Here is a 16,501-nt window from a genome sequence, read left to right on the forward strand (position 1 = left end):
ACACGGAGAGCAGATGTCCCTGGAGCAGAGGCTCTTGGTGTCTCTTCGCCTGCGGACACCCTGAGTGGTGGGTTGACGCGTCATGCTTGCATTTCTGCTGAGACACCGTGATTCCACTGTTTGCCTCTTGCAAAAGCTCCCTGCCCACATCTGTTCCCCAGCTGCTCACGATGCGGCTGCGTGGCTGCAACTCTTTCTTCCCCTGCTCAGAGTTTTGTAAAACGACGGTTCCCAAACCGTGCTGGCTTGCAGGGTTCATTCGAGTGTATCGCAGGATGCCTGCGGATTTGTGGCAGATGTATTAAAACACATTTGGGAATGTTTTAAACAGCTGGTTTTAAACGGCTTTCACCAATAATCTTGTGGTTTTATCCCCTTTTTTGCATTTTTTTTTTTTGCCAATTAATTGTGATTGATTTTCAAAATTTTAAACGAATTAACGACCGTTCAGATTTAAAACCAATTATTCTTTTTTTGTAAATTTCTTTGAGGTGTGTGTGTGTGTTTGTGTGTTTTTGTTTGTTTGCAATCTAGTGGTATATATATTTCATGAAATAAAATAAAGAAGTGAAATAAATAGTCATATGGATGTTTAACTGTATTTTATTTACTGGAATAATAATAATAATAATAATAATAATAATAATAATAATAATTATTTATTATTTATACCCCGCCCATCTGGCTGGGTTTCCCCAGCCACTCTGGGCGGCTTCCAACAAAACACTAAAATACAATAACCTATTAAACATTAAAAGCTTCCCTAAACAGGGCTACCTTCAGATGTCTTCTAAAAGTCTGGTAGTTGTGTTTCTCTTTGACTTCAGGTGGGAGGGCGTTTCACAGGGCGGGTGCCACTACTGAGAAGGCCCTCTGCTGGGTTCCCTGTAACTTAGCTTCTCGCAGGTAGGTAGCCGTGTTGGTCTGCCGTAGTCAAATCAAAATAAAAAAATTAAAAAATTCCTTCCAGTTGCACCTTAGAGACCAAGTAAGTATGTTATGCGTTTTATAGTCTCACTAGGCGCTGCTGCCCCTGCTTGCAACTGGTCACCACAACCACCCATTTGAGCACCCCGTATCCCCTCCCTTTACATCTCACCCAAGCCCCCCCATATCCTCACAACTGCTCGGTGTCTCTCCCCCCCCCCACGACTTTATTTAAACACCTGTTGTTCAAAACGTCCATTTAAAAACTGGCCTTCTTTTTCACCTCCCCCCCGCCTAGCTTCATGCAAATACTTCCGTTCCTCCAATGGGAGCTACGTGACGACAGCCTTACAATTTTATGTCTATAGGAAGACGATCAGAATTCTACAGAGCCTGCACGGCAATGCAATAAAATGCAGTATCCAGGAAGCAAAAGGAGCAACGACAAATACATTTAAGAATCCTGCAATTGCTGCAACCGGCGGAAAAATCATCCGGTCGCCAGCCGAGACCCTTGGCGATTTCCAAGCCTTCCGTGGAAGGCAGGGAAATGTTGGGGACCACTCTCCTCAAAGATACTAGCAGCTGTGAAAAAGAAACTATGGAGAAGCCGGGTTGCTGTTTCGAATCAGGGCATCTTGGGAGAAATCCGCTCCTCTGCGGTTTTAATTAGTGTTATGTACTGAGTTGAATAGGATCCTAAAGGCAGCAGTCTGATTGGTCCTAGAACAATAGGATTCAGAATGCAGCAGTCTGATTGGTCCTAGAACAATAGGATTCAGAATGCAGCAGTCTGATTGGTCCTAGAACAATAGGACCCAGAATGCAGCATCCTGATTGGTCCTAGAACAATAGGATTCAGAATGCAGCAGTCTGATTGGTCCAAGAACAATAGGATCCAGAATGCAGCAGTCTGATTGGTCCTAGAACAATAGGATTCAGAATGCAGCCGTCTGATTGGTCCTCGAACAATAGGACCCAGAATGCAGAAGTGAATCCACAACCTGATTGGCCTACAGGAGATCCGCAACCTGATTGGCCTACAGGAGAATCCCAGAATTAGCCAATCACATGGGGCCCATTGTGTAAAGAATGTATATAAAGCAGACATTCTGGGGGAACTTCCATTCCTCCTCACCACTATGAGCTGAATAAAGAGCATAAATAAATCCGCTCTCGAGTATATTTCAATTAGGATGGGCTTTGGCGGGCAGCATAAGCTGTGCAAGACCTCAGCTGTTGATGGCTCTGGAGCGCTTTGCAAGAGCTTAGTTCAGGGGTCAGCAAACTTTTTCAGCAGGGGGGCGGTCCACTGTCCCTCAGACCTTATAGGGGGCCGGCCTATATTTTGGAGGGGGGGGGATGAACAGATTCCTATGCCCCACAAATAACCCAGAGATGCATTTTCAATAAAAGGACACATTCTACTCATGTAAAAACACACTGATTCCCGGACCGGATTGAGAATGCGATTGGGTCGGATTCGGCCCGCGGGCCTTAGTTTGCCTACCCCTGGCTTAGCTCCGCTTGTTGAGCCGATGAAGGCCAGAGCCGTAGCAGGAAGGGTTAAGCGTCTGTGCAGCTGGGCAATGTTATCAGGAAGGCAAACAGCTTTATTTGTGTGTTAGTGGGCAATTGAGGGCTTGGAAGGGAAAAAAAAGGTAGACCTCTCTGGCTCTGATAATAATACAAGAACCATATGCTTTTGTCGGCTTTGCAAGAGCTTAAGAGCTCAGCGTTCTCTGCTGCCTGTTAATTATGAGCCTAGCCAGACCAGACACAGCTCATATCGCCTGGCCGCCCCACTGAGGTGTGGGATTAGGCCAAAGGTCCTCAAGGAAGCGTGCATAAAAAGCTCTGTGTATATATAATATAGGACTTCATTCAACCTTTGCAACTCCCATCAGCCGTGCTAGCCGGGGGCAGATGGCAGCACATAGATGAGTGTATAGTTAGACTGCGGAACTCCCTCCCACAGTGACAGGCCACTGGCTCAGCTGGCTTTGAAAGAGGGCAGAGAGCATTTACAGAGAAGAGGGCTATTGATGGCTGCTAGCTATGTTCTTGCCTCTGCAATCTGGAAGCCGCCGGAAGGGAGAGGGGTCTTGGGTTCAAATCCTGATTGCGGGTTTCTCAGTGAGGCATCTGGTTGGCCACGGTGGCAAGAGGGCGCTGGACTAGATCATAGAATCATAGAAGAGTTGGAAGAGACCACAAGGGCCATCGAGTCCAACCCCCTGCCAAGCAGGAAACCCCATCAGAGCACTCCTGACATATGGTTGTCAAGCCTCTGCTTAAAGACCTCCAAAGAAGGAGACTCCACCACACTCCTTGGCAGCAAATTCCACTGTCAAACAGCTCTTACTGTCAGGAAGTTCTTCCTCATGTTTAGGTGGAATCTTCTTTCTTGTAGTTTGGATCCATTGCTCCGTGTCCGCTTCTCTGGAGCAGCAGAAAACAACCTTTCTCCCTCCTCTATGTGACATCCTTTTATAGATTTGAACATGGCTATCATATCACCCCTTAACCTCCTCTTCTCCAGGCTAAACATGCCCAGCTCCCTTAGCCGTTCCTCATAAGGCATCGTTTCCAGGCCTTTGACCATTTTGGTTGCCCTCCTCTGGACACGTTCCAGTTTGTCAGTGTCCTTCTTGAACTGTGGTGCCCAGAACTGGACACAGTACTCCAGGTGAGGTCTGACCAGAGCAGAATACAGTGGCACTATTACTTCCCTTGATCTAGATGCTATACTCCTCTTGATGCAGCCCAGAATTGCATTGGCTTTTTTAGCTGCCGCGTCACACTGTTGGCTCATCTCAAGTTTGTGGTCAACCAAGACTCCTAGATCCTTTTCACATGTACTGCTCTCAAGCCAGGTGTCACCCATCTTGTATTTGGCCCTTGACTCTTCTCACGTTCTTCCAATTTGGATCCCAAAACCTGTCCGGAAACGGGCTCTCGAAGGAGAGGGTTCCTGGGCTGGTGCAGAGTGCCGCCCCCATTATTTCCAACACTCAATACATCTGGGTGGAAGGCAGGCCTCCTGGTCCACTTTATTTATTTATTTATTTATTTATTTATTTATTTATTTTTATTATTTTATTATTATTATTATTATTATTATTTTATTTTAAAAGTATAAAGATTCAACATGCATATACAAATACAGAAAGAAGACGAAAAAGAACTAACACTACAAATACCACTTACTAATACCAACAATTATAACAAAATTATGCCCACCTTCCTCACCCAGTGTGTTTTCCTTCCACCAGTTCTCAGCTGTCCTTTACCTTATCAACTAGGTTCTACATTGCATAAATTCCATTTCAAGTCAATGAGCTTGTTTATCCATTCTGTGTTCATCCTCTCGTTTAAATTTAATTTAATTGTTCTGTGCAAGCTTAGTCCAACCATATCAGAATGTTAATATTTGAACAATGCTTATTCATATACTGTAATCTTCGTAATATTTCCATTGGGATCTTAGTTTCTTCTTCGGCGATCCCTCGTAGCCGAAGTAAGATTGTCTTCCGTAAACACGGTTTTAACAATGAGTCCATAAGTGACTGTGGAGGCCAATTCTGGATCCCCACGTCCTTCCACAGTGGGGACATTGGTTCCCGGGCAGGAGTTGATCATGGTGTGGATTTGCCAAGCATGCCTTCCTCTTCGCACGTTTCTCCCTTGCGTCCTGAGTTCGAGTGTCTTCAAAGCCCAGGACACCTTTGGTCAAGGCTGTTCTCCAACTGGAGCGCTCGCAGGCCAGTGTTTCCCAGTTATCGGTGTTTATACTACATTTTTAAAGATTTGCCTTGAGAGAGTCTTTAAACCTCTTTTGTTGATCACCAGCCTTAGGCTTTCCATTTTTAAGTTGGGAATAGAGTAGTTGCTTTGGAATATGATCATCAGGCTTCCGCACAACAGGACCAGTCCAGAGAAGTTCATGTTGAAGAATCATTGCTTCAACATCAGTGATCTTTGCTTCTTCCAGTACACTGATATTAGTTTGCCCAAGTGATGGAATAAACACTCCCCGACTTTCTTAAAAAATGGCTATCTGAAGGATAGCAGCTAAAGAATTGCAACAAGTGGATTGGTGACATTTCCCTTCGAAATTATAGGAAGGGCTTTGTATTCCAGCTTTACCTTCATTGGGTGCAGGTATTTTACGTTCAGGATAAACAGGGCTCCGTTTTTTGCGCCCACAGCACGTTTAATTCTCTGGTGGGCCTATGTTATTTTCTGCTAGCAATGTTGTTGTTGTTGTTTAGTCGTGTCCGACTCTTCGTGACCCCCTGGACCAGAGCATGCCAGGCACTCCTGTCTTCCACTGCCTCCCGCAGTTTGGTCAAACTCATGCTGGTAGCTTCGCGAACACTGTCCCACCATCTCGTCCTCTGTCGTCCCCTTCTCCTTGCACCCTCCATCCTTCCCAACATCAGGGTCTTTTCCAGGGAGTCTTCTCTTCTCATGAGGTGGCCAAAGTCTTGGAGCCTCAGCTTCAGGATCTGTCCTTCCAGTGAGCACTCAGGGCTGGTTTCCTTCAGAATGGAGAGGTTTGATCTTCTTGCAGTCCATGGGACTCTCAAGAGTCTCCTCCAGCACCAGTAGGGTGCTCCTACCGATAGGGAACCTACTTAAGTACTTTATAGGGGCTCTTGGATACTCCATAAGGGAAAAGGAGATTTTGTTTACATCAGTACCCCTAAATATTTTTTAAATTGTTTTTAAAACACTGGTTCTCTGAGACATGCAGGGGAGGAAAAATGAAAAGCAGGATATTCCGGAATCAATTCAGAAACCAGGATGGCTTTTGTAGTATAGTGGTACCTCGGGTTACATATGCTTCAGGTTAGAGACGCTTCAGGTTACAGACTCCGCTAACCCAGAAATAGTACCTTGGGTTAAGAACTTTGCTTCAGGATGAGAAAAGAAATCGGGCTCCGGCAGCGCGGCAGCAGCAGGAGGCCCCATTAGCTAAAGTGGTCTTCAGGTTAAGAACAGTTTCAGGTTAAGAACGGACCTCTGGAATGAATTAAGTACTTAACCCGAGGTACCACTGTACTGGGATTTGTCCCCGGAAAATCAGGGCAATTGGAGGGTATGCATTCTGTGTCACATGCTGGCAAGTCTTTTTCCTTCTTCCAAAACAGCAAGATCAACACACACACACCCGAAAAAACCCCACACCCTACAACCCTTCCATGCAACTGCGGGAAATGGGCTTTGCGCGAGTCATCAAGATATATTTGTCTTTGTGTGTAAGCATTTTTCTCCCCGCCTACCCTAATCTTTCCTCGTTCTGTCCAGCTCTTCCTTTCCTGCAGCTTCTCGGCATTTTGTTATTATTCTTCTTTTGCCAGATTTGTGATTTTTTTTCTGATTCACCCAGGGGGAGGGAGGCCACAACAGGCCAGCTCATTTGTTGCAGCTTCGAGAAACATGAGCCGAGTTCAACAACCCCCAGGACCCAGTCCAGTTTCCACAAGAGTCATTCTTCCACCGCCTCCCACAACAAAATTCCATTCTGTTACTCAATCCCATGATTTCTGCTCCTCCGAGGGCATTTTTTCGAGACCTCGGGGGATAATGCCTGACCCAGTTAGCAATCTGCTATATTTGCATCTCGAGTCCACATGCTTAACACTTAAGGCTGGAGGGGTCTTGGTCCCAGCAGCTCAGAAGTATGTTCAAGAGGTGGAATTTACCCTGGGTGCAAATGGTTCCACGTTAGCACATCTGGGCCTGGTGCCATCAGCTGGCACAAAACAGAATTTCGTCCAGGCTTGCTTTTATTTACCGTATTTTTTTGCTCTATAAGACTCACTTTTTCCCTCCTAAAAAGTAAGGGGAAATGTGTGTGCATCTTATGGAGCGAATGCAGGCTGCGCAGCTATCCCAGAAGCCAGAACAGCAAGAGGGATTGCTGCTTTCACTGCGCAGTGATCCCTCTTGCTATTCTGGCTTCTGGGATTCAGAATATTTTTTTCTTGTTTTCCTCCTCCAAAAACTAGGTGCGTCTTATGGTCTGGTGCGTCTTATAGAGCGAAAAATGCGGTATATTTCTTTATCTTTTCCCCAGACCAGGACACCAAGGCGGCTTCCACAAATGGGAACAACACAGATTGGAAAATTAAAAACGTATCCCAGGTTCATCGTCAAAACTCTCATAGAATTAAACAATATAGATATATAGTGGTCCCTTGGTTCTCCTGCTTAATCCGTTCTGGAAGTCCGTTCCAAAACTGAAGTGTTCCAAAACCAAGACGCGCTTGATTGTGTGACTGCAGTACATTGTTTATTGCTTTCATTTTATGCATCAATGGTCTTGTTAGATAGTAAAATTCACGTTAGCAAATAGTAAAACTCAATCCATTCCGCAATACCAAAGTGTTCCAAAACCAAGGCACGCTCTCCCATAGAAAGTAATGCAGAATGGATTAATCTGTTCCAGACTTTTAAAAACAACCCCTAAAACAGCAATTTAACATGAATTTTACTATCTAACGAGACCATGGATCCATAAAATGAAAGCAATAGTCAATGTTCTGTACTATAAAACAAATAAGACAGTATTGTAGGTGATAAAAATGAAAATGATTTTTTTTTCTTACCTGCACTGATGATAGTCGTTGTTTGGAGGGGGGGGGCTTTTATCCATTTCCGCAGTCACACAATCAATGAATCAATCAATCAATCAATCAATCAATCAATCAATCATAAAATGAAATACAAGCCACAGACACAAAAATGAAAAAGCCACACAAACAAAAATGAAAAAAACAGCAATAACAAAAGCAATAACAAATATCACCTCAGAACACTGCAATCAGAAATGGAAGGCTTTAATCATGATGGGGGAACTTAAATTTGCTGTTTAAGTGTTAAACGGGAGGAGGAAAGCCTGAATTACTATGCGGGGACACAAATTTGCTGCGCAGCAGTAAAAACAAAAGCTCGGGAGCACGTTCGGCTTCCAAGGCAAAGTTTGAAAACTGGAACACCTATTTCTGGGTTTGCAGTGCTTGGGTTCCGAGTTGTTCGGGAAATAAGCTGTTTGAAAACCAAGGTACCACTGTATAGCAAAAATGCAGGTTGTTAAAAACAGCCCAGTGGCATCGCAGAGTGCTTCCCTGAGAAAACAAGCGAGTTCCCAAAGGCCTGCTGGAGTAAGGATGTCTTCACCCGCTGGCAGAAGAACAACAAGGAAGGAGCCAGTCTGGCTTCCCTAGGCAGGGAGTTCCAAAGTTTCCGGGGAGGAGCCACCACCGAGAAGGCCCTGTCCCGCTGCCCCACTAAGAATGCTTGAGAGGGTGATGGGACTGAAAGAAGGGTCTTTCCTTAAGACCTCAGAGCCTTGGCAGATCCATGTGGGAGAATACAGCCCTCCTATGCCAATCACATATTTTTCAAAACAAAAAAATTCCTTCCAGTAGCACCTTAAAGACCAACTAAGTCAGTTCTTGGTATGAGCTTTCGTGTGCATGCACACGAAAGCTCATGCCAAGAACTGACTTAGTTGGTCTTTAAGGTGCTACTGGAAGGAATTTTTTTGTTTTGACTATGGCAGAACAACACGGCTACCTATCTGTAACTGAACATATTTTTCAGTTTTCAGCGCCTTGGGGCGACGGACATAACTGCCAAAGAGCAGAGTGCCTTCGAGCATACGCAGAGTGCCATTTCTCCAAGCCAGTTGCTGAGCGGCTAGGGCAAAGGGTTTATTTTTATTCCCCCGAACTCAGCAAGGCAGAGGGCCGTAAACGTAACAGCAGCTGACTCACCCGCTTTGTTGAAACTGTCTCCATGGAGAGTTTATCTCCCATCTTGCGCAACAGGCTTTTCGAAGGAGGCGCAAGGCTGCGCATGGGGCCGGTTTGGGGAGGGGGAGCAGAGTGTTTGCAGCACATTAAGAAAGGCTTTGTAACAATTCCCCCGGTGCGTCCAAAAAACCCCCCATTCTTTGTAGGGAATATGCAGGCGCCTGCCAAGCGGCCGTCAACATCTTTTATTAATTCAGTGATGATGATGATAATAAATGTTTTTACACAGCTCAGAAAATTCCTAATTTGAAACAGTCGTCACGGCTGTCCAAAAAAACGGCACAGAGGAAAGGGAAATGTTCAAGAGCAAGGCGTCAACACAAGCACACCATGCTCATTTTCCAACTCTGGAGTTGAAGGACCGATTCACACATTAAAGCTAAAGGTAAAGGGACCCCTGACCATTAGGTCCAGTCGTGACTGACTCTGGGGTTGCGGCGCTCATCTCGCTTTATTGGCCGAGGGAGCTGGCGTACAGCTTCCGGGTCATGTGGCCAGCATGACTAAGCCGCTTCTGGCGAACCAGAGCAGCGCACGGAAACACCGTTTACCTTCCCGCCGGAGCGGTACCTATTTATCTACTTGCACTTTGAGGTGCTTTAGAACTGCTAGGTTGGCAGGAGCAGGGACCGAGCAACGGGAGCTCACCACGTCGCAGGGATTCGAACCGCCGACACATTACACAGCCGCAAAGCCCATCATGGAGGAGCCTGAATTCTCATTGGCTGGGATTTCGGAGAGGGGAGGGGTCGCCGCAGGCAGGAATAACCCCAGGGGGATTCCCCCAGCCAGAGGGGGGGGTGGAATTCAGTGCCGTTTGCAATTAAAGGCAAACCTACCTCCTTCTCACGTTCCGGAAACAGAGAGGAACTGAAACACAGTGTCTTTTTTTCCTGAATTTTGCAATGCTTTCCCAGCCGGGTGATGTGTGCAAAAGACGCTTGCATGCATGAACACAGGAGAGGGGATTTCTCTGCAAGGAAACGTCAAAATTGCATGCGAACAGTAGGAGAAATAGATGCCAGCAGCTTCTGAGGAGGATTCTAAACAAGCAGCGTAAACGGATAAATTCATTTATTGCAGTTTGTTGTTGTTTAGTCGTTTAGTTATATCCGACTCTCCGTGACCCCCTGGACCAGACCACACCAGGCCCTCCTGTCTTCCACTGCCTCCCGCAGTTTGGTCAAACTCATGCTGGTAGCTTCGAGAACACTGTCCCACCAGCTCGTCCTCTGTCGTCCCCTTCTCTTTGCGCCCTCCATCTTTCCCAACATCAGGGTCTTTTCCAGTCTTCTCTTGTCATGAGGTGGCCAAAGTCTTGGAGCCTCAGCTTCAGGATCTGTCCTTCGAGGGAGCACTCAGGGCCGATTTCCTTAAGAATGGAGAGGTTTGATCTTCTTGCAGTCCATGGGACTCTCAAGAGTCTCCTCCAGCATCAGAATTCAAAAGCATCCATTCTTCGGCGATCAGTCTTCTTTATGGTCCAGCTCTCACTTCCATACATCACTACTTTGATTATTGGAGTTTTTTCCCCTTTTTTTCCTCCGCATATATCGGGGTTTTTTGCTCTATAAGACTCACTTTTCCCCTCCTAAAAAGTAAGGGGAAATGTGTGTGCCCCTTATGGAGCGAATGCAGGCTGCGCAGCTATCCCAGAAGCCAGAACAGCAAGAGGGATTGCTGCTTTCACTGCGCAGCGATTCCTCTTGCTGTTCCGGCTTCTGAGATTCAGAATATTTTTTTTCTTGTTTTCCCCCTCCAAAAACTAGGTGCGTCTTGTGGTCTGGTGCGTCTTGTAGAGCAACAAATACAGTATATATGCGGCCCTCTCCCTCCTCGCTGTATCCTCGCAAAAACAACCCTCTGAGGTGGACTCGTAAAACCATAGAGGGGGACCCTGAGGGTCATCAGTCCAACCCCCTGCAATGCAGCTTAGGCTGAGAGGGAGCAACTGCCCCCCCTCAACGTTGCCCCCCAGTGAGTTTTGTGGCTGAGAGGAAGGATTTGAACCCAGCTCTCCCAAATCCTAGTCCAGCACTCCAACCGGGAAACTGAGAGGAAATTCGACAGGCTGGCTCCTCATCTTTGTCCCCAACGCACCCGAAGTTGACCAGACTCCCAGACTCCTTTGGGGCAAAGTAATAATAATAATAATAATAATAATAATAATAAGAAGAAGAAGAATAATAATACAGTCGTATCTCTGGAATCAAATGGGATCCGTTCCAGAGCCCCGTTCACATCCTGAAACGAACGCAATGGGCATCTGCGCATGTGCAGGTTGTGATTCGCCGTTTCCATGCATGCGCATGACGTTATTTTTGAGCATCTGCACATGCACGAGCGGCGAAACTCAGAAGTAACGTGCTCCGTTACTTCTGGGTCGCCACAGAACGTAACCTGAAAATGCTCAAACCGAAGCTGCTTCAATCCGAGGTATGACTACATTTTATTTACACCCAGCCCTCTCCAGGCAAGACCGGGCTCAGGCGGCTGACACCAGGTATAATAATGATGATAATAATAATAATAATAATAATAATAATAATAATAATAATAATTTATTTATACACCGCCCATCTGGCTGGGTTTCCCCAGCCACTCTGGGCAGCTCCCAACCAAATATTAAGAACACAATACAGTATTAAACATTAAACATTAAAAACTTCCTTAAACAGAGCTGCCTTCAGATATCTTCTAAACGTCAGATAGTTGTTTATTCCTTTGACATCTGAGGGGAGGGCGTTCCACAGGGCGGGTGCCACCACCGAGAAGGCCCTCTGCCTGGTTAGCTGTAACCTCACTTCTCGCAATGAGGGAACTGCCAGAAGGCCGTCGGCGCTGGACCTCAGTGTCTGGGCTGAACGATGGGGATGGAGACGCTCCTTCAGGTATACTGGACTGAGGCTGTTTAGGGCTTTCAAGGTCAGCACCAACACTTTGAATTGTGCTCAGAAACATACTGGGAGCCAACGTAGATCTTTCAAGACCGGTGTTATGTGGTCTCAGCGGCCGCTCCCAGTCACCAGTCTAGCTGCCGCATTCTGGATTAGTTGTAGTTTCCTGGTCACCTTTAAAGGTAGCCCCACGTAGAGCACATGGCAGTAGTCTAAGCGGGAGATAACCAGAGCATGCACCACTCTGGCGAGACAGTCTGCAGGCAGGGAGGGTCTCATCCTGCGTACCAAATGGAGCTGGGAGACAGCTGCCCTGGAGACAGAATGGACCTGCGCCTCCATGGACAACCCGGGGGGACCACATAACACCAACAGTATTTCAACAATTGAAATACAGTGGTACCTCGGGTTACATACGCTTCAGGTTACAGACTCCACTAACCCAGAAATAGTACCTCGGGTTAAGAACTTCAGGATGAGAACAGAAATCACATGGTGGCAGCGGGAGGCCCCATTGGCTAAAGTGGTGCTTCAGGTTAAGAACAGTTTCAGGTTAAGAACGGACCTCTGGAACGAATTAAGTACTTAACCCGAGGTACCAGTGTACAACTTAAAAACAATATTAAAATACAATGTTAAAATACAGCCTCATTTCCGTAGCAACTCAAATAAAAAACTTTTTTGGGGGATGAAAAGAGTGACTAGTGGGGTGCCACAGGGTTCTGTCTTGGGCCCCGTCTTATTCAACATCTTTATCAATGACTTGGATGATGGACTCAAGGGCATCCTGATCAAATTTGCAGATGACACCAAACTGGGAGGGGTGGCTAACACCCCAGAGGACAGGATCACACTTCAAAACGACCTTGACAGATTAGAGAACTGGGCCAAAACAAACAAGATGAATTTTAACAGGGAGAAATGTAAAGTATTGCACTTGGGCAAAAAAAAATGAGAGGCACAAATACAAGATGGGTGACACCTGGCTTGAGAGCAGTACATGTGAAAAGGATCTAGGAGTCTTGGTTGACCACAAACTTGACATGAGCCAACAGTGTGACGCGGCAGCTAAAAAAGCCAATGCAATTCTGGGCTGCATCAATAGGAGTATTGCATCTAGACCAAGGGAAGTAATAGTGCCACTGTATTGTGCTCTGGTCAGACCTCACCTGGAGTACTGTGTCCAGTTCTGGGCACCACAGTTCAAGAAGGACACTGACAAACTGGAACGTGTCCAGAGGAGGGCAACCAAAATGGTCAAAGGCCTGGAAACGATGCCTTATGAGGAACGGCTAAGGGAGCTGGACATGTTTAGCCTGGAGAAGAGGAGGTGAAGGGGTGATATGATAGCCATGTTCAAATATATAAAAGGATGTCACATAGAGGAGGGAGAAAGGTTGTTTTCTGCTGCTCCAGAGAAGCGGACACGGAGCAATGGATCCAAACTACAAGAAAGAAGATTCCACCTAAACATTAGGAAGAACTTCCTGACAGTAAGAGCTGTTTGACAGTGGAATTTGCTGCCAAGGAGTGTGGTGGAGTCTCCTTCTTTGGAGGTCTTTAAGCAGAGGCTTGACAACCATATGTCAGGAGTGCTCTGATGGTGTTTCCTGCTTGGCAGGGGGTTGGACTCGATGGCCCTTGGGGTCTCTTCCAACTCGATGATTCTATGAAAATGTCAAGTCTTCACCAAGGCCAACTATCCAGACTGGTCCTAGGTCTGGACCAGTACCGGCACTTCACACTCGGTGATACCATTGCGGTGGCCGGAGGCGCCCCAGACCCCCCCTTGTTGCTTCCTTTGCACGGCAGCTGAGCATTTGACACCCGCGCAAGTCTCAGCTGGCCAGAGCGAGGTGACAGATTGGCACCCTTCTCTTCCCCCCCTCCATCTGCTCCACCCTCTCTTGGCACCTGCCAGTGGCCACGATCCAGGAGCGCTCTCAGCGGGGCTTCCCATGCCTGCCTCCTCTCCCGGGTCCCCTTTCAGAGGATGGGCCTCGACTCACCGGATTTTTTCCATCCCCAAACCACATTCCTTTCGAAAGTGCAAGGCACAGATCCGTCCGGGCCGTTTTGCTAAGTCCTCTCCTGCAATAAGACCTTCTGGCAGGAGGACCCCGCCGTGACCCCGGTTCCTGCTCCCGATAATCCCCAGTTATGCAAGAGCGAAGGGAGAATATTAGCGGACTCGCTCCAAGAGCTAGCCAAGCGCCGGTCCTTTTCCCAAACCCGCAAAGGAAATGGTGCATATGGTCCAAAGGCAAGAATATTTCTCTCTCGATTTGATCTCAGGGTGGTTCCGGCGTTGGCTGCTGTTTTTCAGGCTGCTTCCGGAAAGATGACCGGTTTGTTGAGCCTTCGCCCTGATTGGTTGACAGGGAGGTTAGACGACGTTCGCTACTTACTGAGCTGTCACCCGGATTGGCTGGCAGGGAGGTTAGACGACGTTCGCTACTTACTGAGCCGTCGCCCTGATTGGCTGGCAGGGAGGTTAGACGACGTTCGCTACTTACTGAGCCTTCACCCTGATTGGCTGGCAGGGAGGTTAGACGACGTTCGCTACTTACTGAGCCGTCACCCTGATTGGCTGGCAGGGAGGCTAGACGACGTTCGCTACTTACTGAGCCTCCACCCTGATAAATCCATATCAAAGGGCACCAGGGTAGGCAATATTTTTCCTGCATCTCTTTTTCATGTCTGTCATGCTCAACACCATGGGCAGAGACTCAAACTCAATCCGTTCCGGAAGTCTGTTCCAAAACCAAAGCATTCCAAAACCAAGGCGCACTTTCCTATAGAAAGTAATGCAAAATGGATTAATCCGTTCCAGACTCTTAAAAACAAACCCTAAAACAGCAATTTAATGTGAATTTTACTATCTAACGAGACCGTTGAACCATAAAATGAAAGCAATAAACGATGTGCTGCAGTCACACAATCAATCAATCAATAGCTGAACTGAGTTCCACACAGTCACAAAAACAAAGCAAAAAGAGCTGCAAAAACGTAAAAGAAATAGCAAAAAACAGACAGACCTTAGCGTAACACTCAAACTGGAAGCATAACACTCAAAATTGAAGCGTAAAACTCAAATCAGAGCATGTTCGGCTTGTGAAAAAGGTTTGCAAACCGGAACACTTACTTCCAGGTTTGCAGTGTTTGGGTTCCAAGTTGTTTGAGTCCCAAGGCGTTTGAGCAAACTCCGGCCCTCCAGAAGTTTTGGAACTACAATTCCCATCCTCCCTAGCTAACAGCACCAGTGGTCAGGGATGATGGGGATTGTAGTCTCAAAACATCTGGAGGGCGGAGTTTGCGTTTGAGAACCAAGGTACCCCTGTATGCATTCAAGGCCAAGCCTTATATTTAAATGCAGAACTTTATATTTGCAGAGCGGAGACCTCTTGGAGGGGGACAACGAGGTCCCCTTTGGCGTCATGGGACCATTGAGTTCTGGGCCAAGGGGCCCTTTCGAGCGGGGAGGAAGTCGAGGGCGGCGGGCAGAGAGGCTGGGCACCGCAAAAGGCCCAGACTGGTGTTCCCAGGGGCCCTGAGACACCCGCGGTCTGCAGCTTTTTGCTGACAGCCTGATGACAGGGCGTCAGGTGACTCTCCCCCAGGCAGCTGGGCCTGAGGAAGGTGCAGAGTCCGCAGGAGGGAGGCAGGGGAGCTAAGTTTAGCGCATCCGGTCTGGCGAGCGGAATGAGGGGGCGACGGCAAGAGGCAGCTAATTATAGCATCCCTCGCTTCGGACACAGGGTACAAAGTTGACTCGCGTGTGCAGAAAGAAAGGTTTGCGGGGTGGTGGTGGAGAGGTCATGTTCGTGCAAGAGAACGTGGCTTGCCGGCGCATGAGTGCGCATGGGTGCGCCGCATCCCGGCACCTGCACAACCACGCCGTTGCCAGGTTGGAAGGGGACCCCAAAGGTCATCCAGCTCAACCTGCTGCGATGCGAAAAAGATCACAGATAGATGCGCTCCCTTTCCCATTGGAAAACCCCCTGCAAAGTTGGTTAAATTGTTTTATGTCTGGCGGAACTCTGTATGTGCAGAAATGCAAAGAAGAAGTTGTTCCGGTGAAACGGGACTTTGAAATGATTGGACGACGCGGAGATGGGGGCAGAAGTCGGAGACCGAAATGAAGAAAAGGTAGTAGAATAACAGAGGCCCTTTTTCGGATTACCGGAGAAAAATATTGTAGTCAAATGAAATTAAATATAAGCAAAGGAATGAGAATGATAAAGTCATGCAATGCAGGGTACAGTGGTACCTCGGGTTAAGTACTTAATTCGTTCCGGAGGTCCGTTCTTAACCTGAAGCTGTTCTTAACCTGAAGCACCACTTTAACTAATGGGGCCTCCTGCTTCCTCTGTGCCACCGGAGCACGATTTCTGTTCTCATCCTGAAGCAAAGTTCTTAACCTGAAGCACTATTTCTGGGTTAGCGGCGTATGTAACCTGAAGCGTATGTAACCCAAGGTACCACTGTATGTGTTTTAGATAAATATTACAGTCCTACCTCGGGTTACAGGCGCTTCAGGTGGCGCGTTTTCTGGTTACAGACGCACTGAAACCCGGAAGTACCGGAATGGGTTACTTTCCGGGTTTCGGTGGTCGCGCATGCGCAGAAGCGCAGAATCGCAACCCGTGCGTGCGCAGACGCGCCGCTGCTGGTTGCGAACGTGCCTCCCGCACGAATCACGTTCGCAACCCGAGAATCCCCTGTACATTTATGGCAGCCGATGAGTGATTTTAATAGAAACATTATGGAATTTAAGGATGGGACGTCATCAAAATCTGGAATATGGAATATGGTATGGAAATTGAATTGAACTTGTTAAATTGTTTGAAA

General features: G+C 47.2%; 1 pseudogene across 1 annotated transcript in view; it reads right to left on the reverse strand.

Annotated features, from left to right (window-relative positions):
- Positions 1-1,962: 1,962 nt before the first annotated feature.
- The window catches only part of LOC310851754 (transmembrane protein 229B pseudogene), a 151,047-nt pseudogene continuing 136,508 nt past the window's right edge, over positions 1,963-16,501 (reverse strand). Inside the window, exon 4 of the transcript XR_014568553.1 lies at positions 1,963-2,100. The product of XR_014568553.1 is annotated as a transmembrane protein 229B pseudogene (transcript). The remainder of the gene's footprint in view (positions 2,101-16,501) is intronic.

The sequence above is a fragment of the Podarcis gaigeae genome, assembly GCF_964106915.1.
Source record: "Podarcis gaigeae genome assembly, chromosome: 8".
NCBI classification, from domain to species: Eukaryota; Metazoa; Chordata; class Lepidosauria; order Squamata; family Lacertidae; genus Podarcis; species Podarcis gaigeae.